The 26,151-nt window shown below is 41.7% G+C and overlaps 1 protein-coding gene across 1 annotated transcript in view; it reads right to left on the reverse strand.

The window, feature by feature from the left end:
• bmpr1aa (bone morphogenetic protein receptor, type IAa) overlaps positions 1 to 24,175 on the reverse strand; it is a 155,591-nt gene extending 131,416 nt beyond the window's left edge. The window contains exon 1 of the mRNA XM_038782693.1: positions 24,055 to 24,175. The gene's annotated coding sequence lies outside the window, so the exon portion shown is untranslated. The remainder of the gene's footprint in view (positions 1 to 24,054) is intronic.
• Between the last annotated feature and the right edge of the window lie 1,976 nt (positions 24,176 to 26,151).

A 26,151-nucleotide genomic window follows, 5' to 3' on the forward strand; every position in this document is an offset into this window, starting at 1 on the left:
TAAGGAAGGCCAGACCCTGTGGCGCCAGAGAAGCTCAAAACAATAGGTCCCAAGAACTGCCCCAGTGACCGAGGAACTGCCCTATGATTGGGGGGGTTCAAACATATCGATTGGGAAGAGACCCAAACGATTCCAAGCAGGTAAGGGAGTCCGCCCAAAGGGGCGCGGACCCCCAGGGACCTATAAAAGAAAGGTCCCACACATGGTTCAGTCTCCTGTCTCCTACTCCAGCCGTCGAGCAGCAGCCACCAAGTAAGTAAGTGCCTAACGACGACCGCTACTAGAAATAGGCATTCCTGACCCCCTTTTCAATTGATAACAATCTGAAGTCGGCAGACCAGAGCAGAGCAAGAGGCCTTGTTCTCTGAACCAGCAGTTCCTTCGAGATAAGTATTAGTTGTTTAGCGGTAGGAGTAAGTTTAATCCTTTAGCGTGTGCATGGGTAGTTATTATAATTGTATTATAATAAACTCTAGTTGTTTGGACTTACTAATTGGTGTACGGTTTTATTGCTTTGAACTTCACCTTGAAGCTTGTGGCGGTGTCTTAACGGCACCTGGTGACTCCAGAGCTTAGAACAAGAAACAGAGCCAAATTGAGTGTTAAGCACACTCACCCAGAACAAGCAATAAGACCAGTTTTGGATTTTAAGTGCCAGAATATTGAACACTTAGGATAGCAATATCCAAACCTTTTGGCTTTAGGGGTATGCCATAGAACCTTGTGGACCAAATTAATATTTGTATGAATTTTCTACTGCTCAGGCTGTAGATACCAACAGGATTTATGCTTTACCATGGAATCCCTACAGTGCAGAAGGAGGCCATTCAGCCCATAAAGTCTGCACCGACCCTCTGAAAGAGCACCCTACCTAGGCCCACTCCCCCGCAACACCACCTAACCATTGGACACTAAGGGCAATTTAGCACGGCCAATCCACCTGACGTGCACATTTTTGGACTGTGGGAGGGAACTGGAGAGCCCGGAGGAAACCCACACAGACATGGGGAGAAAGTGCAAACTCCACACAGACAGTCAACTGAGGCCGGAGTTGAACCTGGGTCCCTGGCGCTGTGAGGTAGCAGTGCTAACGACTGTGCCGCCTTTAGAATGTATCCATCACTCAGTGAATAGCACTTTCCAAACCCACACAAAATTCAAATCAGCAAGAGATACAAGCACGTATTAAAACTAAATGCCATGGTTTGAAAGTTTCATATGGTCCCCATAAGGCACTATTGACAGAATCTTGCATGCCAGCCACATTCCATAGAACTTGACGCTTAAAAGTAACATGCAGCCAGCTTCTCCATCTAATGTCAGGAGTCGCAACAAATCTAATTCAGTTAACGAATGTGACATAGATCTTGCCGAAAGATTAAACGTTTCTGGTAAAGCTTTTAATTCCAACATTGTGTTTCTAATTACAGATCCATTCTGCAATTAAAAATGCAGCAGTAAGCCATCCAGCCCAGGAGCCTGTTCCAACATTCAAATAGACCACAGGGAGGTATATTAATGCCATTTACCTGCCTTAGTTCCATATACCTCTATATCCATATCTATCAAAATTCTATCGATTTCTGTGTTGAAAATTTTAATTGATTCTGCATCCAGTATTTTGCATCATCATATTTCAGATTTCCATTATCCTATGTATGAAAAGATGCTTCCCGATTCCAATCCTGAACGGTCTTGCATTAATTTTATTATCCTCTCTTGTCCTGGATTCCCCCACCAGAGAAAATGGCTTCTATCTACTGTCAAATCACTTCAGCATTTTAAACGCATCAGTTAGATTACAGCTTAACCTTTAAACACATCGGAATACAAGCCACATTTACAAAACCTATCATTGTATTCATAACCGTTTAAACTTTGGCATCATTCAGGTGAATCTGTATAGTATCCCTTCTCCTGGCAATATATCTTTCTCCGAGGTTTGGTGGCCAAAACAGATTTGGTGGCATTCCAGATGAGCCACACTGAGGCCCTGCACACAACTGAAACATTAGCTTTAAATTCCAATCCTCTTTTTGTACCTGCCCACCACCCTTTAGCGATTTATGTATATGGGTATCCAAATCCTGTGGTCTTCCACAGCTCCTAGTCAGTTCATTATAAAGGTTTTCTGATTTCTCTTTCTCAAATCGAAGGTAGATAGATGATGTCCCTTTCCCCACACTAAATTCCATTTGTCCTGCAAAAATTTCCATTGCAAGTACATAAAAAATGATATGAAATATATTATAGATAGAATATATATTTTGAGTGGATCTCTGCCGGAGATATCAAGGAGATAAACTAACGTGTATGTTTTTTGAAAAGACGAGTGATTTCTGGTACCTTTGCAGAAAAGGAAAGAGAAGCCCTTTATGGACTTCAGTATTATTCTTAATGACAACAGTATTGGTGAAACATGCTTTCTTTTGAAAAAAAAAGTTTTTTTTCTGCTGTATATAATACTGACAAGATGGCAGAATTAATTTAGTCTCCATCATGAAGGCAAAAACACAATTAATAGCTTTTAAATAAATGTGCAGAAACTAAATGGTAGATAAATTTATATGCACACAATAATTCTGCCTCCCATTCACTCTCCTTTTCTGACGATGGGGCCCCACTTGGGCAGAATTCTAGCATTCCAAGTTTCGACTGGTTACATATGGACCTGAACAACAATGTCAAGGGGCTGTTGAGTGTGGCAGAATCAGACCTATTCTTATCCAATGTTCCACACAAGAGCTTATAGGCAGTTATTAGCAACGGCTGATAGGAATGTGCTGTACCCCTCCAGCATGGCAATAGTTAAACAGTAACACTCCCTCATGACTTCAGATCAGACTCCTAAGCTTGCTGAAGGCAACTCAGCAGGAATGAGAGAGAGAGGAGAGAACGAGAAGGAGAGAGACGAGAGAGAGAGAAAAAGGGAAGAGAGAGAGGAGAGAGAGAAAGAGGGAAGAGAGAGAGAGGAGAGAAGAGGGAGGGAGAGAGAAGAAAGAGAGACAGAGATGATTACAAAGCAGTTGCAGGAGCTAGACCTGAAGTGATGAATTGGGGTGGATAATCATTGTTTAAGTATTACAATGCGGAGGAGTAGCGCTCCTTCTTATCAGCGATTACTCCATTCTATTACAGCTATAAACTCTCAAAGACAAATGATAACTCTACCGCAACCTCCCAACTGTCTGTATGAAAGGATTGAAAAAAAGGTGCTGGAAAAAACAAGCAGCTGACTCACAGAATTAGAAGGACATGATTCCTATTGATAGTATGGTTTTGTTTCGAGCATACCTTAGAAAATGTTGTCAATTTAGTAGATTACAGAGAATGTTATCAAACATTTTGTCTACAAAATTATCGGGGCATGGACAGAGTGGATAGTCGGAACCTTTTTCCCAGGGTGGAAGAGTCAATTATCAGGGTACATAGGTTTAAGGTGCGAGAGGCAAAGTTTAGAGGAGATGTGCGAGGGAAGTGTTTTTTTTTTACCCAGAAGGTAGTCGGTGCCTGGAACTCGCTGCCATAGGTGGTGGTGGAAGCAGGGACAATAGTGACATTTAAGGGGCATTTTGACAAACCATGAATAGGATGGGAATAGAGAGATATGGACCCCGGAAATGTAGAAAGTTTCAGGTTAGACAGGCATCATGATTGGCACAGGCTCAGAGGGCTGAGGGCCTGTTCCTTTTTTAAAATAAATTTAGAGCATCCAATCATATTTTTTCCAATTAACGGGCAATTTAGCATTGCCAATCCACCTAACCTGCACATCTTTGGGTTGTGGGTGCGAAACCCACGCAGACACAGGGGAATGTGCAAACTGCACACAGACAGTGACCCGGGCTGGGACTGAACCCGGGTCCTCAGCGCCGCCCTTGTAGCGCCACCGTTTCTGTGATGTACTTTTCTTTGTTCTTTTCTGTTCTCCTACAGTTGTGCCCCATTAACATAAAATTTCCCATCATATTAAGATTTCCCAGACACAATTCTGCAGCTAAGATGATCAGTAATTAAGTGTTTCGAGAGACTCCTTATTTTTAATCCTCCCATGAGAAAACACCACTGTAGCTTCCATTGAGCAGCATTCACTCCCCAAAACAATCCTTCGACCTGAGAATTATTGGAGTAAATCAACACCCTTGCACTCTCTGGCAGAAGCAGGCTATACCACTCATCATGTGGAAATCACATAGAAGGACATGAGACTCTACAAGTAGGAGTCTGGGAATACAATCAGACCAAGAAATATGAATTAATTTATCAATAGGAAGAAATGCAAAGTTCAGTTTTCTCAGAAAAACCGTACACAAAAACCCCCCCACAAAACGTTGTGCACACAGGTCAGGCTTTCCCAAACAAAATAACCAAGTTAATACCAGTAAAGGGTTAACAAGTTGAAAAACTACTGGTGTAGCAAGACCCACTGTGTTCAAAGTTAATATAGCACTAGAAATTACAGATCAAAGGGGTCACCAAGCAAAAACAGAATAGGTTATAAATACAAACTCACTTTAAAACCAAAGTGAATTTAAAGAAAGTACACATTACAAATTATGTTGACCGAATGATTTAGCAGACTGAACTTTGTTCGAAGTTAATATGGTACTCCTATAGAAATGAAGGATCAAAGGGAACTACCATGCAAAAACAGAATAAAAAATAGAAACCAATTGTTTACTTCAATCATTTTTTAAAAAGTAACAAGATTTAAATACAGCAAACAATGAAAGAGAACACATTAAAACTGTTAAATATTTAAAGTTTTTACAATTTTGGCAGGAAGATTACTGCAGGTCACTGCAATGGAGCGGTAACAGCATCACAACTGGCTAATTTCCAAGTTCCAGTCGATACCAATTTTAGGCCAGACCTCCGATGGCGAGAACTCTAATTTTAAACAAGCAGGAGACACATGCAAATCAGTCCTGGATTCTCCATTTTGGAATAATTAAAGCAAGGACCCACCATGGGCAAAGCTTCCAAGGAGAATATACTTCACCAGGGCCTGAAGGAATTAGAAAATTCATACACTTCCAAGGATCAATCCTTGGAGACACCAACGGCAATGGTGCAAGAAGCAAGATATGCCATTGCAAGTGGTTCTCCAACTGCAACTAGACATACAAGAATGGAATCAGGTGAGCGCAAGCCTATCCAGCTGGATGACAGTGGAGGCACTGAAGGAAGATGGTGTGGTCAACCATAAAAGGCTGATAGGTTGAGAAGGACAAGAAAAGTTTATCTTTGTCACAGTCACATATGATCACATTTCTGACTTTGGTAATAAATATGTTGGTGCTGTGGCAGGGACAGAAGTCTGATTGGGGGGAATTAAACATGGAGCTCCAGGAAAGATGTACATAGATCTGAGAGGTGACAACACATTCAATGACCTTGGAGATGAGAGAGGAGCCAAGTTCAGGGCTAGTGCAGCAGGGATCTTGCAAGCAAGTTTGCCCAGGACACTAGTAGAAAGGGGGGGACGGGACATGCAGCTAATCAATGGTCTTGACCATTGAGAAAAATCATGAACTCCTCACATCTATTGTTGGAGGTTAGGGTGGAGAAGACAGGGGAAGAGATTTTGGAGGGCAGCTGGCAGTACAGAAAAGAAGCCAGGGTTACTTTTGCATTCCAGGATGATCCTGGAACACAAGAACTAGGAGCAGGAGTAGGCCATCTGGCCCCTCGAGCCTGCTCCGCCATTCAATGAGATCATGGCTAATCTTTTGTGGACTCAGCTCCACTTTCCGGCCCGAACACCATAACCCTTAATCCCTTTATTCTTCAAAAAACTATCTATCTTTACCTTAAAAACATGTAATGAAGGAGCCTCAACTGCTTCACTGGGCAAGGAAGTCCATAGATTCACAACCCTTTGGGTGAAGAAGTTCCTCCTAAACTCAGTCCTAAATCTACTTCCCCTTATTTTGAGGCTATGTCCCCTAATTCTGCTTTCACCCACCAGTGGAAACAACCTGCCCGCATCTATCCTATCTATTCCCTTCATAATTTTAAATGTTTCTATAAGATCCCCCCTCATCCTTCTAAATTCCAACGAGTACAGTCCCAGTCTACTCAACCTCTCCTCATAATCCAACCCCTTCAGCTCTGGGATTAACCTCGTGAATCTCCTCTGCACACCCTCCAGCGCCAGTACGTCCTTTCTCAGGTAAGGAGACCAAAACTGAACACAATACTCCAGGTGTGGCCTCACTAACACCTTATACAATTGCAACATAACCTCCCTAGTCTTAAACTCCATCCCTCTAGCAATGAAGGACAAAATTCCATTTGCCTTCTTAATCACCTGTTGCACCTGTAAACCAACCTTCTGTGACTCATGCACTCGCACACCCAAGTCTCTCTGCACAGCGGCATGCTTTAATATTTTATCGTTTAAATAATAATCCCGTTTGCTGTTATTCCTACCAAAATGGATAACCTCACATTTGTCAAGAGTCAGCAGTTTTAGCTGATGAGAGCAGAGCCAGCTAGTGCTTTGTGATCCTGTCAGATCTGGCAGTAAATGGCTAAACCAATTGTCCTCCATATCATTTCAGAGCTGAGATGAGGACCATACTGGGGAAATGATTGGCCAGAGCAAATTAGCTGCTGAAATGTTGTGAACAAAAGTGTTTTGTTATGCTTTTGGCAGACCATAAGCTGCTTCCTTGATGTGCACTCTGACAAAGGAAGGTTCAGACGTGGAGATAGCTTCAACACGTTTATTAAACTATTAACAATTCCCCTACTTGGATTCGACTCTACTGTTAATCCTTCTATAGTTACTCAGACTGACGAACCAGTCTGCTACAATCCACATGGTGGGTGTGATGTTCAATCAACCTTGTGTGTGTACTCACTGAGTGTCTCCACTGGAAAGAGGAAGATCATGTGTGCTGTGTCCTTTATATATGGGTTAATGTAATGCCCCCATGGTAGTGTCACCTCTCTGTGTATCGTGAATGCCCATTGGTCACGTTCTATCTTACTGACCTATTGGTTGAATGTCTGTGTGTCGTGTCTCTGGTGCTCCCTCTCGTGTCTAGCTAGTCTACGTGTACTTACATTAACCCCATGTGTATTTATAGTGATGCATATCACCACAAAAAGCTACCTAGATTATTGCACAACGGTAGAAATAGGTGGCTCCCCACAAATGGACATTTGCATATCTATTATTTTTTATATAGGTCTCTGCTGCTCTTTCCAAAGGATAACATGCAACACAAAAATATTCAGGTGACAGAGCCAGTTTGGCTGGTTTCAGACCACAGCATTCTTTATTCCACATAAAACTGACAATCTTGCTCCAAAACACCACCATGTTAGTAGTATGGAAATAAACAAAAATTCATGTTGCTGTCGTAAGAAACACTGAGGATAGCGCTAAAGCAGATTAGTTGGCAAAATAAAGTTGATTTTTCTCTCCAATGTTGCGTCCGATGTAGGCAATAAGATAGGTTTTACTGCAATATTTAAAGTTATATTTCTATAATAGGCAGGCACAGGACAAGGAGAGGGTGAAAAAAATCCTAAACACCAATTTTATGCATAGACAGCGCATTGAAAATCTAGTCCACGAGTGCCAAGTGACCTAACTTTCAAATAACAGAACTCCTTACCTCACTGAGCTGAATTTGCTCAAAAATGTTACACAGATTTTTAAAAAACTTTTAGACTTCAGGGGTAAGAAGCTCAATGCACCAGCCCCGTAGTTTCCCCATCAAATAAATAAATCTCAATAGTCCAAAAGTCCACATGAAACATCATCAGAGATGTTGGTTGGTTGATTTAAGCCTTATTACCGTTGTTTCCTTTCTTCAGACTGCTGAGACCCATAACTCATAACGGTTGAAATGTTCCAAATTTACAAAGACCTGCTAAAGCAAGTTGAACAGATATATTTCATTGCACTTAATTTGCATATCATAGGCAGTGCGTGAACATGAACAACATCTATACAATTAAAAAATATAGACTTGCACTAATACACCCTTTTTAGTATACAGTAGTTGCCAACTTTACCCACACAACAAAAACCTCAGAGAATTTGGACACATTTCTGTCTTATGCAATCCCTCATTTTACAAATGGCGGCTCAGAAACTTGTGGAGGGATGATTTTTGGAGATTCGTGCATTAGCGGTCAGGTTTCCACCCAAGCTTTAAGGAGTGAAATCAGGAAGTACTTCTTCAAAGGGTACAGGATTGTAAAAATCTGGAACTCTATCCAGTATGAAGATGTCATTATGGAGATCAATAGATTTTTGTTGGACAAGAGTTGGGGAGTTGCAGTACAGCTCAATGGCAAATAGAGTCAAGGGGTTGAATGGCTAACTCCTGTTCCTATGCTCTTTGTTCTATAAACAATACAGTGGATGTGATATAACTGGATTTTCAAAAGTTTACAAGTAACTATAACCATAATAGACTTGTTGCAAAGATGAAGGCCATGGCATGAAAGGTAAAGCTTCAATGTAAGTAAAGTTGAAGGCAGAAGGCAAAGGTGGGTGGCTATTTCTCAAATTAATTAGATGCTGTCAATGGTGTGCCCCAGGAATCTTTGCTGAGATTTCAGTTTAGGCATAGTGAAAGCAAATACTCAACAATTCCCAAATGTAGGGAGCGGGATAAAAAAACGTGAGAGCACACAAATTAGGTGGAGGTAACAGTGTGACAAAGGCAAATCAGCAGATTAATACATTTTGTAAAAAAGTATACTTTAGGAGATGAACATGAAATGGAAATAACCACTAAACATGAGAAGTATAAGAGAGAGATGCAAAGTACAAGTACAAACAAAACGACAGGAGGAAAAAGCCATAAAAAGGGAAATTGCATTCTTAATTTCCTATACCGAATGAATAAAAGAGCAGAGTTATGAAGCTGTAGAAGGCATTGTCTAGGCCTCAGCTAGAGAAATGAGCACAGATCTAGGCTTCCCATTAGAGAAACAATACTGGAATCGTGGGGAGGGAAGTGTTGTTCAGATTCATTAAGATACCGCCGGTGATGATGGGAGAGGATTTATGAGGAAAAACTGTGAAAAATCAAGATATATGTATTACAGCAGAGAAAGTTAAACAGGTAATGTAGCCCAAGTGTTAGAAAATAGAGCAAACTTTTTACTAGACCATGAATCGGATAAAAGACTAAGATCAATGGGGAGAACAGAAGAATCTTTTCCAAGCAATGCATTATTAAAATGGAAAATGCAAGACCACAGGAGGCCATCCATTCAAGCTAAATTGATCAAAATGTTTGAGAATAAATTGGGTAAATATTAAAGAAAAATATTAGAGAATGGCAAATAACAGAGTAATATTATTAGGTGAACTCCAATTTTTCAATATCAGCAGTAAAACAAGGCATGACTGTGGACATTTATATTTAAAGACCAACCGACTCCAATGTTTTCTGCACAATTTTAGTTCATATAGAAATAGTGCTCCAGGTAAGAAAAGTGCGGCGAAAACACAACTTCAGGACAAAGGCACAACAGTTCTGAAATCTCATCTTGAAACTAAAGAAAATGGATGAGAAATGGAAATGTCATTTTAAAACACACGCTTAATTTAAATACTAAAAATAAATCTAAGTGTTGTCTCATACATTTCCCACACGTGACAAATCAGCCACAGATATGTGGCAAATTGATGCCCTTAATTTTTTGAGCCACACAATATTGAGTTGTGTTGAAGTAGCAGTGGTGGGAATGTGTTTGGGTGTCAATTGCTAGATAGCTTTTGCCAGCCACCCCTACTTGTACATGGAAGAATCAACCACATTGCTGTTAGACAGGAGTCACATATTGATGCTGTCATGTTTATTAGGCTACAGTTCAGTTGTTGGATTGCTAGTGACCTGGAATCTGAAGGGCACTTAATGAAACAAGAAACGTAATCCTCTGTTGTTAACTTCGCAGTTCCTCTCCCCGAGTCTGCGTGGATCTCACCCCCACAACCCAAAGATGTGCAAGTTAGGTGGATTGGCCATGCTAAATTGCCCCTTCATTAAAAAAAAAAGAATTGGGTACTTAAAATTTTTTTTTAAAGTTCTATGTTCCTGTTCGGTTTGAATACCTCTAACAATATATTTAAATCTGCGAGCCCACTCTTGTCAGCATTGTGAAAAGCAGGACCTGCCTTCGGAAGGACAGCTGTCCGATTTCTTGGGACAATCTAATGACACTGTATGCTAAACGAAGATCTTGTTTTTAATTTGGCTGGTAATTGGCTGCAGATATTGCTGAACAGTTGCGGTGTGTGAGCATGAAACATGACCAATGAGAGGTGAGAAGTACAATTTTGGCGAGCTGGGGCAGTGCAGCCACATTTGAATGTGTTTAGTCTTCATTTTAATAGATGCGTTGAAACAGATGATCGAAAGGATTAATCCCTGGCAATCACTAAGGCACGCAACATTTAGGCCTTGTATGCTATATGCTGCTTGTGCCGCTCAATCAGTATTCCCACTAATTTGCACAGCTCAAGTTGAAACTTTTGGTTTCCCTTGACCATTTTAATTCATGTGAGTAACTGAATGCTCCCCGTTAGCTGGATCAATGAACACAACTACAATAACCCACATATATAACAGCCAATTCCTGAAGTTAAAAACTGAAGCACTTGTGCACAATACACTGTTCAATATCTTTCTTGTTCAAAGAAAATGCTACCAACTAAGTAACTCAAACCACATTGTTTGAAATTCCAAGCATGTCTGATATGTCTAATTTTCTTTGGAGTGGCGAGATTTGTTGAATGCTTGGATACAAGAAATTGTATTTTCAATATACTGAAGTCAAAAAGATGCAATATTTTGGAAGGACTAAGCCTGCCATTTCATTCAAAATTTCTGATTTCAAATTATTTGATCATCTATCAATGAACACAGTGCAAGTTAAACATTTCCCACCACACCTTTATTTATAGGGATCCCTTTCAGTAAATACTTTGCATGCCTAAGTGCTAGTCCTTCAAGCTCTCCTGCATTGTGGAAATGTGGCACATTTCAAGCTGTTACATTCAAATTTTATAGAGAGGGGGCTCAAATGAAGATCAAGGTGCATAATCTAAAACATCAAGCAATTGTAACATCAGGAAATTGTAAGAAAGCCTTTTAGCTTCAGATATATAAGATACCGATTCCACCTCAGCACTGAGTTCTCCCGGAGGTCGTTCCAACTCACTAGCTTGCATGGATGTGGGCAAACAGCAAGGTTTCAAAGGACTTAGGTTAGAATGCATAGCTTAATGTAAACAAACTGCAGGATAGTTTATCACATGACTATGGCAAGCTGGCTTATTGTTAAACAACCCAGTTTCTCCAACATTAATTTTATTCCCAGAGGAGCTTGATAAAAAACTAAAACTATGTGCCCCAAGATTCAAAATGAATTAATTTTGTTTATAAGGTATAAAACATGCATTAAAAAAGACCAGTTTTAGGGCAGCATGGTGGTGCAGTGGTTAGCACTGCTGCCTCTCGGCATCGAGGACCCAGGTTCGAGCACTGCCCTGGGTCACTAACCGTGTGGAGTTTTCACATTCTCCCTGTGTCTGCGTGGGTCTTGCCCCCACAAACCAAAAAGATGTGCAGGGTCGGCCACGCTAAATTGGCCCTTAATTGGAAAAACAAGAATTGGGTACCTAAATGTTTTTTGTTTTTTTAAAAGACCAGTTTTATCTACAAGTATAATATGCAAAACAAGACCCACTTTCAATGCAAGTATTTCCTCCTGCAGTTTCCATCCAGCTTGCAATCTCAACAATAAGTATTCTAAATAACTGCTCCCCAATTACCATGATAACAGCTGTATCTCTTTCTGGAAGAATGGAACAAATTAACTGACTTCTAATATTCAAATCTGGCATCCATTTGCATCGTAAGATGAAAACAAACTGTGACCACACACGACAATTTGCATGCACCGCTGCTAACCTACCGGGCAGTTGTACTAAACATCCATTTGTCACCATACTGCTCATAAACATCAAAAGATCCATCATTCTTTTTTTTTAAACTAATGCACGAACACTTCCAAACATTTCAAATTTTCTCAATTCTATAGCCTAACATTTTCCTCAGAATCAAGACTCAGATGCCCAGACTCTCAGTCACCAGTCCATTCTCTACTGCACTTCAAATGGTCCGTGCAATCCTTCCTGACATCACCATTAGTCAACTCCTAAAAGCTTGCACTATTTCCTACTCTCATTTTTCAGCATCATCTGAAAACTACCAAGTCTCGAGAGATGTTTGAACAGCTCTTAGAGTCCTTTGAATTTTTAAACTTAAGTCCACGTAGAGGACTCTATTATGTATATAATAGGCACATTTCAACAAACACTGGACTGGGCTGTAAGCGAATCCTCCAACTGCTACTGTTTAACAATCAAAAATGTATTTAACCCCTTCAAGTGAAGAAAAAATTTAATTATCTCAGCCTAAAAATATTAATTGTCACCCATGTGTTAACTCTTCAAAGAAAATTAAAGAATTAAGTATAAACTTTATATTTGTGTCATCATATCAATAAGTTGAAAATATTCTTAGCGGTGTGTATAATTCTCAACCTCTGACTAGAAGGGTACGTGATGTCTCGGATCGTGTTTTCCGGGTCCTTAAGGGGGAGGGGGAGCAGCCCCAAGTCGTAGTCCACATTGGCACTAACGACATAGGTAGGAAAGGGGACAAGGATGTCAGGCAGGCCTTTAGGGAGCTAGGATGGAAGCTCAGAGCGAGAACAAACAGAGTTGTTATATCTGGGTTGTTGCCCGTGCCATGTGATAGTGAGACGAGGAATAGGGAGAGAGAGCAATTAAACACGTGGCTACAGGGATGGTGCAGGCGGGAGGGATTCAGATTTCTGGATAACTGGGGCTCTTTCTGGGGAAGGTGGGACCTCTATAGACAGGATGGTCTACATCTGAACCTGAGGGGCACCAATATCCTGGGGGGGGGCGATGTGTTAGTGCTCTTTGGGGGGTTTAAACTAATTCAGCAGGGGCATGGGAACCTGGATTATAGTTTTGGGGTACGGGAGATTGAGAGTATAGAGGTCAGGAGCACAGATTTGACTTCGCAGGAGGGTGCCAGTGTTCAGGTAGGTGGTTTGAAGTGTGTCTACTTCAATGCCAGGAGTATACGAAATAAGGTAGGGGAACTGGCAGCATGGGTTGGTACCTGGGATTTCGATGTTGTGGCCATTTCAGAGACATGGATAGAGCAGGGACAGGAATGGTTGTTGCAGGTTCCGGGGTTTAGGTGTTTTAGTAAGCTCAGAGAAGGGGGCAAAAGAGGGGGAGGTGTGGCGCTGCTAGTCAAGGACAGTATTACGGTGGCGGAAAGGATGCTAGATGGAGACTCTTCTTCCGAGGTAGTATGGGCTGAGGTTAGAAACAGGAAAGGAGAGGTCACCCTGTTGGGAGTTTTCTATAGGCCACCTAATAGTTCTAGGGATGTAGAGGAAAGGATGGCGAAGATGATTCTGGAAAAGAGCGAAAGTAACAGGGTAGTTGTTATGGGAGACTTTAACTTTCCAAATATTGACTGGAAACGATATAGTTCGAGTACATTAGATGGGTCGTTCTTTGTACAATGTGTGCAGGAGGGTTTCCTGACACAATATGTTGACAGGCCAACAAGAGGCGAGGCCACATTGGATTTGGTTTTGGGTAATGAACCAGGCCAGGTGTTAGATCTGGAGGTAGGTGAGCACTTTGGAAACAGTGACCATAATTCGGTGACCTTTACGTTAGTGATGGAAAGGGATAAGTATACCCCGCAGGGCAAGAGTTATAGCTGGGGGAAGGGCAATTATGATGCCATTAGACATGACTTAGGATGTGTAGGTTGGAGAAGTAGGCTGCAAGGGTTGGGCACACTGGATATGTGGAGCTTGTTCAAGGAACAGCTATTGCGTGTTCTTGATAAGTACGTACCAGTCAGGCAGGGAGGAATGGGTAGAGCGAGGGAACCGTGGTTTACCAAAGAAGTGGAATCTCTTGTTAAGAGGAAGAAGGAGGCCTATGTGAAGATGAGGCGTGAAGTTTCAGTTGGGGCGCTTGATAGTTACAAGGAAGCGAGAAAGGATCTAAAGAGAGAGCTAAGACGAGCAAGGAGGGGGACATGAGAAGTCTTTGGCAGGTAGGATCAACGAAAACCCAAAAGCTTTCTATAGGTATGTCAGGAATAAAAGAATGACTAGGGTAAGAGTAGGGCCAGTCAAGGACAGTGGTGGGAAGTTGTGTGTGGAGGCTGAGGAGATAAGTGAGATACTAAATGAATACTTTTCGTCAGTATTCACTCAGGAAAAAGATAATGTTGTGGAGGAGAATGCTGAGAGCCAGGCTATTAGAATAGATGGCATTGAGGTGCGTAGGGAAGAAGTGTTGGCAATTCTGGACAAGGTGAAAATAGATAATTCCCAGGGGCCTGATGGGATTTATCCTAGGATTCTCTGGGAAGCCAGGGAAGAGATTGCTGAGCCTTTGGCTTTGATTTTTATGTCACCATTGGCTACAGGAATAGTGCCAGAGGATTGGAGGGTAGCAAATGTGGTCCCTTTGTTCAAGAAGGGGAGTAGAGATAACCCCGGTAACTATAGGCCGGTGAGCCTCACGTCTGTTGTGGGTAAAGTCTTGGAGAGGATTATAAAAGATACGATTTATAATCATCTAGAAAGGAATAATATGATTAGGGATAGTCAGCATGGTTTTGTGAAGGGTAGGTAATGCCTCACAAACCTTATCGAGTTCTTTGAGAAGGTGACTGAACAGGTAGATGAGGGTAGAGCAGTTGATGTGGTGTATATGGATTTCAGTAAAGCGTTTGATAAGGTTCCCCACGGTCGGCTATTGCAGAAAATACGGAGGCTGGGGATCGAGGGTGATTTAGAGATGTGGATCAGAAATTGGCTAGTTGAAAGAAGACAGAGGGTGGTGGTTGATGGGAAATGTTCAGAATGGAGTTGTTACGAGTGGCGTACCACAAGGATCTGTTCTGGGGCCGTTGCTGTTTGTCATTTTTATAAATGACCTAGAGGAGGGCACAGAAGGTTGGGTGAGTAAATTTGCAGACGACACTAAAGTCGGTGGAGTTGTAGACAGTGTGGAAGGATGTTGCAGGTTACAGAGGGACATAGATAAGCTGCAAAGATGGGCTGAGAGGTGGCAAATGGAGTTTAATGTAGAGAAGTGTGAGGTGATTCACTTTGGAAAGAAAAACAGGAATGCGGAATATTTGGCTAATGGTAAAATTCTTGGCATTGTGGATGAGCAGAGGGATCTCGGTGTCCATGTACATAGATCCCTGAAAGTTGCCACCCAGGTTGATAGGGTTGTGAAGAAGGCCTATGGTGTGTTGGCCTTTATTGGTAGAGGGATTGACTTCCGGAGCCATGAGGTCATGTTGCAGCTGTACAAAACTCTGGTACGGCCGCATTTGGAGTATTGCGTACAGTTCTGGTCGCCTCATTATAGGAAGGACGTGGAAGCTTTGGAACGGGTGCAGAGGAGATTTACCAGGATGTTGCCTGGTATGGAGGGAAAATCTTATGAGGAAAGGCTGATGGACTTGAGGTTGTTCTCGTTAGAGAGAAGAAGGTTAAGAGGTGAGTTAATAGAGGCATACAAAATGATCAGAGGGTTAGATAGGGTGGACAGTGAGAGCCTTCTCCCGCGGATGGAGGTGGCTAGCACGAGGGGACATAGCCTTAAATTGAGGGGTAATAGATATAGGACAGATGTCAGAGGTAGGTTTTTTACGCAAAGAGTGGTGAGGCCGTGGAATGCCCTACCTGCAACAATAGTGACCTCGCCGACATTGAGGGCATTTAAAAGTTTATTGGATAAGCATATGGATGATAATGGCATAGTGTAGGTTAGATGGCCTTTAGTTTTTGACTTCCCATGTCGGTGCAACATCGTGGGCCGAAGGGCCTGTACTGCGCTGTATCGTTCTATGTTCTATATGCAGCCAATTAGTTCTTCCTCACCGTTGACTATATTAAATAATCCTGCTCAACACCTCTGCCTTCCCAGGTTTTCCCCCCAAAAAGAACAAATTACATTTCTATAGTACCTTTAATTGCAGCAAAACATCCCAAGGCGCTTTATAGAAGTGCAGTCAGACAAAAAGATTCACAAAGGGAAAGGGTGAAAGGTTAGTCTTAAAAGAGGAGTAATTCTGAAGTGTGAGGCATGATGATGTAAGCCTCAGTCACCAATCATCTGGCGGAATGTACAAGAGTATAAGAAAATTTGTGGAGGCACAGGGCTGGTATTTAGCTCTTGCCGCCATCACTCAAGTAGCCTTTCCTCATGTCAGAACTTGGATGGTGGGTATCAATATGCGGCCACTGCAATGTTTTCAACTTGTTTCATCAGATATGAATTGACTCAGCATCAGAGTCAGTTCACACCACACATATTGTGACAGAGTCACTAGCATTCTGCAACTGTGGAAAGCACCAGAATTTTTTACTCAATGGAAAATCTGCTGATTGTCTGACCCCCACACCACTCTCTACCCTTAATTCAAAGTACTTTGGAACTGGCTGTTTGAGAAGCTCTGGCTTCTTCTAGCTCGCATTCACTAGTTATAACTGCACTGCAAGTTCAATGTATGATTACTGCAGCTGATCAGCAGAACCGCGCAGGTAGTCAACCAGCACAGTATGTCTGAATCAGCAGAAGTCTAGTTTTATTCCTGATAGGTACGGTCAATCTGCTTTTACTAAGGTTGCAGACTGTGGTTGGGCCAATTCCTGATGCTTTTGTCACATGATCTCTTACCTTCCACGGCCCCACCCCCACACATCTGCTCCACTGGTTGTTCAATTTATCCATCGTCAGTGAAGCTTTTCTCACACTAATAAGGGAATAGGTTCTTCATTACCCAATTAAATGATTCTTGACTGCAAGTTAACAGCCTCCCTCCACCCGCCGCCTCCCTCCACCCGCCGCCTCCCTCCACCCGCCGCCTCCCTCCACCCGCCGCCTCCCTCCACCCGCCGCCTCCCTCCACCCGCCGCCTCCCTCCACCCGCCGCCTCCCTCCACCCGCCGCCTCCCTCCACCCGCCGCCTCCCTCCACCCGCCGCCTCCCTCCACCCGCCGCCTCCCTCCACCCGCCGCCTCCCTCCACCCGCCGCCTCCCTCCACGCCCAATACTTTTTACAACCAGTGAAACAAAAATATTATCTTAATCTTAAAAATCAACCTCAGCCAAGGAAACAGAACATTTTTCTAATCTTCAATGGTGGAAAACTACAATGCTACTTGTGTTTTGGGATCCATTTGAAGTATTAAGTGACAATTGTTGTTTGTCAAAACTCAGAAAAAAAGGAAACAATCTTTTGCACCTGACGCAACGGAATAAGAAATATATTTAATATTAGAAACATGACACACCCACACCACAGAAGATGAAATCTTCACAATACACTGGGGGCCACAAACAGCAATGCAGGGGCATAATTGCTGTACCTGATCTCACCTTTTTTGCTTCTTCCTGGGATGAGATACTCAGTGAATATCCACCGCCTCGGGTTACAACAGGGTAGCAGGGTAGGATAAAGACTATATCTTTACCATGCTGGTTACAACAATGTAAACAGAGCACTTTTTAAAAAAGTATGTTTTAACACAAGTTTAAGTTTTGATCACATTTCGGGTATGTACAGTAAAATGGTGTAATTTATGTATAACTTCTGTTATGATTGACATAACTGTGTAATTCAATTATTTATTTAATAATTTTTTCATAAATGAAAAATTCAATAAAAACATTTTCTAAAAATGCTAGCTAACCTTAGCAGCAGGAGCAAAGCAATGGATAGGGTTACTGAAAAAAACAGACAGAAAAGCAGCACATTCAAGATTCAGAGCAGCAATCACTCTAATTGGGTATATTCCCAATTATCTGACAGATTATAGATTCTAATTAAACATAAAATGGGATATCCAAATTAATACGTGTCATTGAAATCAATATCCACCTACATAATCATAATAATCTTTATTATTGTCACAAGTAGGCTTATATTAACAATTCAAGAAGTTGCTGTGAAAATCCCCTAGTCGCCACATTCCAGCATGTGTTTGGGTACACAGGGAGAATTCAGAATGTCCAAATTACCTAACAGCATATCTTTCAGGACTTGTGGGAGGAAACCGGAGCACCTGGAGGAAACCCATGCGGACAAGGAGAGAACGTGCAGACGGCACACAGACAGTGACCCAAGCCGTGACGCAGCAGTGCTAACCACTGTGCCGCTGTGTTGTCTGGCCAGTGCAGAGAGAACAATTTACAGCAATTTACCATCATTGAAGTTCCTGGTTAGGCACACACCAGCCAGAGTTGGACATATATATCCATTCCTTCACTGTGACTGGGTCACTAACACCCAACACCACTACAGGAGCTCAGTTTATTCTATAAACAATTAGGGATGGGCTATAAATGTAGTCTGGTCAGCATCAGCCACATCCTGCAAATAAAAGTCACACAACAATTCAAATTACTCACAGCGTCCCTGATTTTCTTTGTACTTATAATTTTGAAAATAATCATTGCTAATGAATATTAATTGGGATCACAACTATATTCATGGATGGCAAAACAATAGGTCAAATAGCTGCTGACTCACTCTCCACTTTATTGCATTTTCCAACTTCAGTCCAATTTTGTTTTTATTCATTTTGGGATGTGGGCATCACTGGCTAGCCCAGCACTTATCGCCCATCCTTAATTACCCTTGGGAAGATGGTGGTGAGTGTGAGCTGCCTTCTTTAACTGCTGAAGTCCATGTGGTGTAGGTACAGTCCAATATTAGCACCCCATATGTTACGATTTTCAATTACAGAGCCACATCCAATGCAATTATGCAGATTTCTACTTATTACTGTATCTGCTATATCTCTTTTTTTTAAAATAAATTTAGAGTACCCGATTATTTGTTTTCCCAATTAAGGGGCACTTTAGCGTGGCCAATCCACCTAACCTTCACATCTTTGGGTTGTGGGGATGAAAGCCACGCAAACACGTGGAGAATGTGCAAACTCCACACGGACAGTGACCCGGGGCTGGGATCGAACCCGGGTCCTCAGCGCCGTAAGCAGCAATGCTAACCACTGCGCCACCGTGCCACTCCTCTGCTATATCTCTAAATAAATTGTGGTATAGATTGGGCAATGGGAGAACTGCACACAAACAAGATTATATTTCTGGAAAGGATCGTGTCCCATAATGTGGAATCTTTAGGGGGCCTCACGGTAGCATGGTGGTTAGCATCAATGCTTCACAGCTCCAGGGTCCCAGGTTCGATTCCCGGCTGGGTCACTGTCTGTGTGGAGTCTGCACGTCCTCCCTGTGTGTGCGTGGGTTTCCTCCGGGTGCTCCGGTTTCCTCCCACAGTCCAAAGATGTGCGGGTTAGGTGGATTGGCCATGATAAATTGTCCGTAGTGTAAGGTTAATGGGGGGATTGTTGCGTTAGGGGTATACGGGTTACGTGGGTTTAAGTAGGGTGATCATTGCTCGGCACAACATCGAGGGCTGAAGGGCCTGTTCTGTGCTGTACTGTTCTATGTTCTATGTTCTATGTTTATTCATGGCCTGGTCAGATTGGCTGAAAGCTCATAATCAAGGTCAAGATGTTCATCAGCCAAGTGCAAATTGCTTTGCTCTTGGATGCATTTCAACAAAGGTGACAAGTAATACCTTTACCAAAACTGAATTCATTGTCTTAAATAGCAATGGGTCAATTTTGTTATATCAACTGCAATGGTATTCTTGCAATCACAGGAAACCCTGCACCTTAATGGTGCTTATTATATAATCTGAGTTAACTATGGTCTTTGTGAAACCTATTTCAACATTCAGTCCATTCCTCTTGTAAGGAAAGGATTAATCAGACCGTCTTGAATTTTGCTGCAAAACTGCAACTTATTTCTCTTTACATTGTAGCATCTGTAACCCACAGTTTTTCCTGTGAGCAAATAGTTAATTTAGATGCAAAAGTCACTGAAGTGTTGAAATAATTTTTTTTCAAATTCATTTATGGAATGTGGGCGTCGCTACCCATCCCTAGCTGCCCTTCAGAAGGTAGTGGGAGTTGCCTTCTTGAATCCTTGAGGTGTAGGTAAACCCACTGTACTGATAGGGAGGGAGTTCCAGGATGTTGCCCTAGCGATGAAGGAACGGAAATATGTTTCCAAGTCTGGGTGGTTAAGGCAGCAACAAGTTTAACTAACAAACATGGAAGACATTCCAGTGTATATATTTCAGCAAACTTTAATTTGATAATCTGAGGGCAGGACGGTGGCGCAGTGGGTTAGCCCTGCTGCCTCACGGCGCCGAGGTCCCAGGTTCGATCCCGGCTCTGGGTCACTGTCCGTGTGGAGTTTGCACATTCTCCCCGTGTCTGCGTGGGTTTCGCCCCCACAACCCAAAAAGATGTGTAGGCTAGGTGAATTGGCTGTGCTAAATTGCCCCATAATTGGAAAAATTAATTGGGTACTCTAAATTTATTTAAAAAAAAAAAAAAAAATTTGATAATCTGCAGAAGGAATTACGCCATTTTCCAAAGGAGACTGGTATGGAACGGTGCAGATTTCAATTAGAAATTTTCATTAATAGAATAGCAACAGGAGTGAAACAATTGATAAAGAAACAAAATTGGAGAGTTGTACCAGTCTACAGATAAGAGAATTCATTATAATTAAAGTGATTTTCAAGGAAAAATGGTATGTTGGCCACCATAGCGAGAGGATTTGAGTATAGGAATAAGGATGGCGTACTGCAATTTTATGAAATAGTGGTGAGGCCACACCTGGAGTACTATGTGCAGTTTTGGTGGCCTTATTTGAGGAAGGATGTTCTTGCTATGGAGAGAGTGTAGCGAAGGTTTATCAGGCTGAATCCTGGGATGAAGGGACTAAGTCAGTTAGAATTATATTCACTGGAGTTTAGAAGAGTGAGAGGGGGGTCTCATTGAAACTTACAAATTCTAACAGGGTTAGACAGGGGAGACTCAAAGGGCCAAATGGCCTCCTCCTGCTTCTATTCTCTATGTATTCATGGCAAGCTTATTAAGAAACGTCTGAATCGTCACTTTGAAAGATTTTTAAGCTGGTGTTAGAACAGATGCTTTAGAATCTGATTACGGTCTTAAGTGTCATAAGTACTGGCTGTTAACTGTATGTTTAATTATTGTATGCTTAACAAATCCGTGACCTATGAAACCTATTAATTTGAGGTGTAAATTATTCCTCTTCTAAAACTAAGTTTCTGCTTTATGGATTTCTGTCTTAATGCCCGTGTTAATCCCGTGGTTTCAAATCCCTTCATAGCCTTGCTTCTCCTTGTCTGGGTAGCCTCTAGCCCTACAAGTCTTGGTAGCCTCTAGCCCTACAAACCTTGAAGATATTAGTGGTCCTCCAAATCTGGTCTCTTGCACATCCTTGATTTTAATCACATTAACATTGGCAGCCAGGCTTTTCACTGCTTTGGCCTTAAGTTCTCGAATTCCCTCCTCAAACCTTTCAAGCTCCTCTCTCTCATCTTTTAACTTGCTTCTTAAAATGTCTCACTTTGACCAGGCCTTTAGTCATCTGTTCTAATTTCTACTTCTGTGGTTCAGTGTGGAATAAATGAAACATTTTAATAATGCTCTTGTTAAATGCACTATAGGACGCTGTTGGCCCCAGATTCTAACATGCCCGTCATCCAATTGACATGTGTGGGTTTCAAAATACTGCAGAAAATATCAGATACATTTCTATTACAGCATGCATAATTTACAATAGAATTGGCTCTTTGTTCTGTTGGCCTATCGTCCCTTGAGAGTGCTTTGTTTTTAAAGACCAAAGTGACCTTATTGAATGAAACACCTGCACGTTAACCGTTTTCGTAGCTGTGAAAAACCAAGTCTATAGTTTACACAAATGAAGCACACCCAAATTTCAATTACAGAAAAAAAGCATGAGAATAGGTACTTTTGTGTTTGAAATTGGGATGGGCATTAGATTCCCAAAACTTTCCTCTTGTAATTTCCTTATATTGTACAACTTTTTTATCGATGTGGAAGATCTGAAATGGAAACTTCACACAGCCGTTTGCAGTAGAAAGAGGTTGCACATAGTTCCATGAAAACAGACTGTTTTTCTGGTTCTTTATTCTGCTCCAAAGCAAAAAGTTCAATGATAAACGTTACTGAATGGTCTTGATGGAGACTGGATGTCAAGCTGCATACAAACACAATGCCTGCTGGGATCCCACAGCTGACCTACAGCGCTTGAAAGCAAGTGCCCATCCTCTTTTGCTATTTGCGTGGAGGTGTTATGGTATAGCATTCACCAATGTACACTTTAAGTTATGCATGTGCGCAGCCAGGCAGAAATCATGCAGGTACCATGCAGCCAACTCACAAATGATCCCCTTTAAGATACCATTGGGCATGTCAGCGCAAAAAATTAAAGGAATTGTACATTGAAATAAAGAGGCAGTGCACAACAAAACGTTGAGACACACCACTGGTGCTAGTATGATTTGCAATATCTAATCTACCACCCAACACAGAATTATTTACATTTGCAAATACTTAGATAATATAGCTCTTGCTAAATCTAGTTGATAAAAAAGACTTGTTATACCTGATCAATGCCAAATAAAAACCATGAGGTTTAATATTTTTGTTTTCTCATTGGAATTTCTATTTATTTAAATGGTGCATTAGCTATTCATGAAAATAAGCAAAAGGTGTGTCAATCAAAGTGGTCCTTCAGCAAGTCACTTCTTGGGATTGTAGTCCTGAACCCAAAAATTACTGAGCACTTTTGCTTTTGTGGACAACGGGCATTAAACACTTCTTGGGATTGTAGTCCTGAACCCAAAAATTACTGAGCACTTTTGCTTTTGTGGACAACGGGCATTAAACACTAAAATGAAAACAGCCAACACTAAACATTTTCCAAGCCACTGCAAGTAATATTTTCTGCAAGCAAAGTGGATAAAGTGAACCGTGGATGTAGTGTACTTGGATTTCCAAAAGGCATTTGATAATGTGCCACATTAAAGGTTACTGCACAAGGTTAGGCACATGGGGTTGGGGGTGATAAATAAAAGTGTGACAGGAGGATTGTCTAATTAACTGCAAACAGTCAGGTTAAATGGGTCAGATTGGCTAACTAGTGGAGTGTCACAGGGATCGGTGCTGGAACCTCAACAACTTAAAATCTACATTGATGACTTGGATGAAGGGACAGACTGTACTGTCACCAAATTTGATGATACAAAGATAGGTAGGAAGGCAAGTTGTGAGAATACAAACAGTCTGCAAAGGGACATAGGTAGGTTATGTACAAGGGCAGAAATTTGACAGATGGGATTATAATGTGGTAAAGTGTGAGGATCTCTACTTTGGCAGAAAGAATAGAAAAGCAGGATATTGTTTAAAATAGGGAGGGACTGCAGAATTCTGCAGTACAAAGGAACCTAATTAGCATGCAGATACAGCAAGAAATTAGAAAGGCAAATGGAATTGGGTTTATTGCGAGGGAGATGGAGTATAAAAGTATAGAAGTCTTGCTACAACTATCCCAGGCCATTGGTGAGGCTCCACTAGGAATACGGTGTACAGTTTTGGTCTGCTTACTTAAGGAAGGATATACTTCCTTAAGTAAGATGAGGTTATTCATGACCTTCTCAACCTTGCCTCTCGCCTGAGATGTGGTGATGCTCATGTTAAATCATCACCAGTCAGCTCTCATACTCAAAGGGAAAAGCAGCCAATGGTTATCTGGGACTATGGCGACTTTTTTGGTATCAGTTCAGAGAAGATTCAGTTGGTGGCTTCCTGGGATGAGAGGTTTGCCTTACGAGGAAGGGTTGAGCCTATACTCACTGAAGTTTAGAAGAATGAGGATCTTATTGAAACATCTAAGATTCTGAGCGGGAGGGACTTCGTCAAAGTAGATGCTAAGAGAATATTCCTTCTCATGGGGGAATCTAATGCAATATGATAAAAATCAGTCAGCCTTACCTGATGTGAGAAATAAATTGAGGAGCTTGCACATTTCACACTGGACTTTGAAGCACAACATAAGTAATCTTCTACGCCCGAAGTCCTAAGAACCAAACGAACTGAAGAAAATTCAAGAAACCTGAAGAAAAATAGTATTTTTGTTATAAATAGGCAGTTTGATTAAATAACTTGCCAACATAAAGAACATAAGAAATAATTGCAGGTGAAAATTGCAGAAGAAATCATATGGTCCACAGCTAATCATCAGCCTTAACTTCACTCTCCGCCATTTTCATTACCCTTGATTCCTGGAGAGATCAAACATCTATCTACCCAACCAAGGAGCTTCCACAACCCTCTTGGGTACAGAATTGCAACGATTCACAACGCTCTCATGAAGTTGCAATATGTATATATGGAAATGTCTGTGATCAATTAACGTCAAAGAGTTGCAAGACTAGGTAATAATGTTCTTCCGATTGCTAATAGCATTTGCTCCCTCCCATCATCACAGATGCAGCTTCAAGGAACACTGGTCTGAACTTTATTCTTCAAATTTAGAATGAAGCAGTATCAGGTAATTTTACAAATATATTACAAATACTAGAAATATTAATTTGTCTTTTCATCAGAAGTCAGCAGCAGACCTGCTACAAACGTACAATAGTTACAGCTCTGAATTAAAAAAAAAATTAATTTTAGAGTACCCAATTCATTTATTTCCCAATTTAGGGACAATTTAGCATGGCCAATCCACCTACCCTGCACATCTTTGGGTTGTGGGGGCGATCCCACAAACACACGGGGTGAATGTGCAAACTCCACACAGACAGTGACCCAGAGTCTGGATTGAACCAGGGAACTCGGCGCGGTGACAGTTTCGCCTTTTACTTGACAATTTTAGCATTGTAGCTTCTTCCTTCATAAATCACATATTTTGACTCACATTTCAGAGAGATTAAATAACCTGCTGGGCCTCCTTTATTCCTTGAAGATTTAGCACATTTTCTAATTACAAAACAGAGCAATTAGTTTTGAAATATTGAGGTAAAACAAACCCAATGATTTTTTCTCATCATTGTGTCATGTCAACAGGGGTGGTACCAGGGGATTGGAGAGTGGTGAATGTTCAAATGATGGCCCCTGTTCAAAAAAGAGAATAGGGATAACCATGGGAATTACAGGCCAGTTAGTCTTACTTCGGTGGTAGGCAAAGTAATGGAAAGGGTATTGAGGGATAGGATTTCTGAGCATCTGGAAAGACACTGCTTGATTAGGGATAGTCAGCACGCATTTGTGAGGGGTAGGTCTTGCCTTACAAGTCTTATTGACTTCTTTGAAGAGGTGACCAAGCATGTGGATGAAGGTAAAGCAGTGGATGTAGTGTACATGGATTTTAGTAAGGCATTTGATAAGGTTCCCCATGGTAGGCTTATGCAGAAAGTAAGGAGGCATGGGATAGTGGGAAATTTGGCCAGTTGGAAAATGAACTGGCTAACCGATAGAAGTCAAAGAGTGGTGGTGGATGGCAAATATTCAGCCTGGAGCCCAGTTACCAGTGGCGTACCGCAGGGATCAGTTCTGGGTCCACTGCTGTTTGTGATTTTCATTAACGACTTGGATGAGGGAGTTGAAGGGTGGGTCAGTAAATTTGCAGATGATACGAAGATTGGTGGAGTTGTGGATAGTGAGGAGGGCTGTTGTCGGCTGCAAAGAGACATAGATAGGATGCAGAGCTGGGCTGAGAAGTGGCAGATGGAGTTTAACCCTGACAAGTGTGAGGTTGTCCATTTTGGAAGGACAAATATGAATGCGGAATATGGGTTAACGGGTTAGGGTTCTTGGCAATGTAGAGGAGCAGAGAGATTTTGGGGTCTATGTTCATAGATCTTTGAAAGTTGCCGCTCAAGTGGATAGAGCTGTCAAGAGGGCCTGTGGTGTGCTAGCTTTCATTAGCAGAAGGATTGAATTTAAGAACTGTGAGGTGATGGTGCAGCTGTACAAAACCTTGGTCAGGCCACATTTGGAGTACTGTGTGCAGTTCTGGTCACCTAATTTTAGGAAGGATGTGGAAGCTTTGGAAAAGGTGCAAAGGAGATTTACCAGGATGTTGCC

This window comes from Scyliorhinus canicula, chromosome 22, assembly GCF_902713615.1.
Source record: "Scyliorhinus canicula chromosome 22, sScyCan1.1, whole genome shotgun sequence".
In the NCBI taxonomy this organism is placed as follows: domain Eukaryota; kingdom Metazoa; phylum Chordata; class Chondrichthyes; order Carcharhiniformes; family Scyliorhinidae; genus Scyliorhinus; species Scyliorhinus canicula.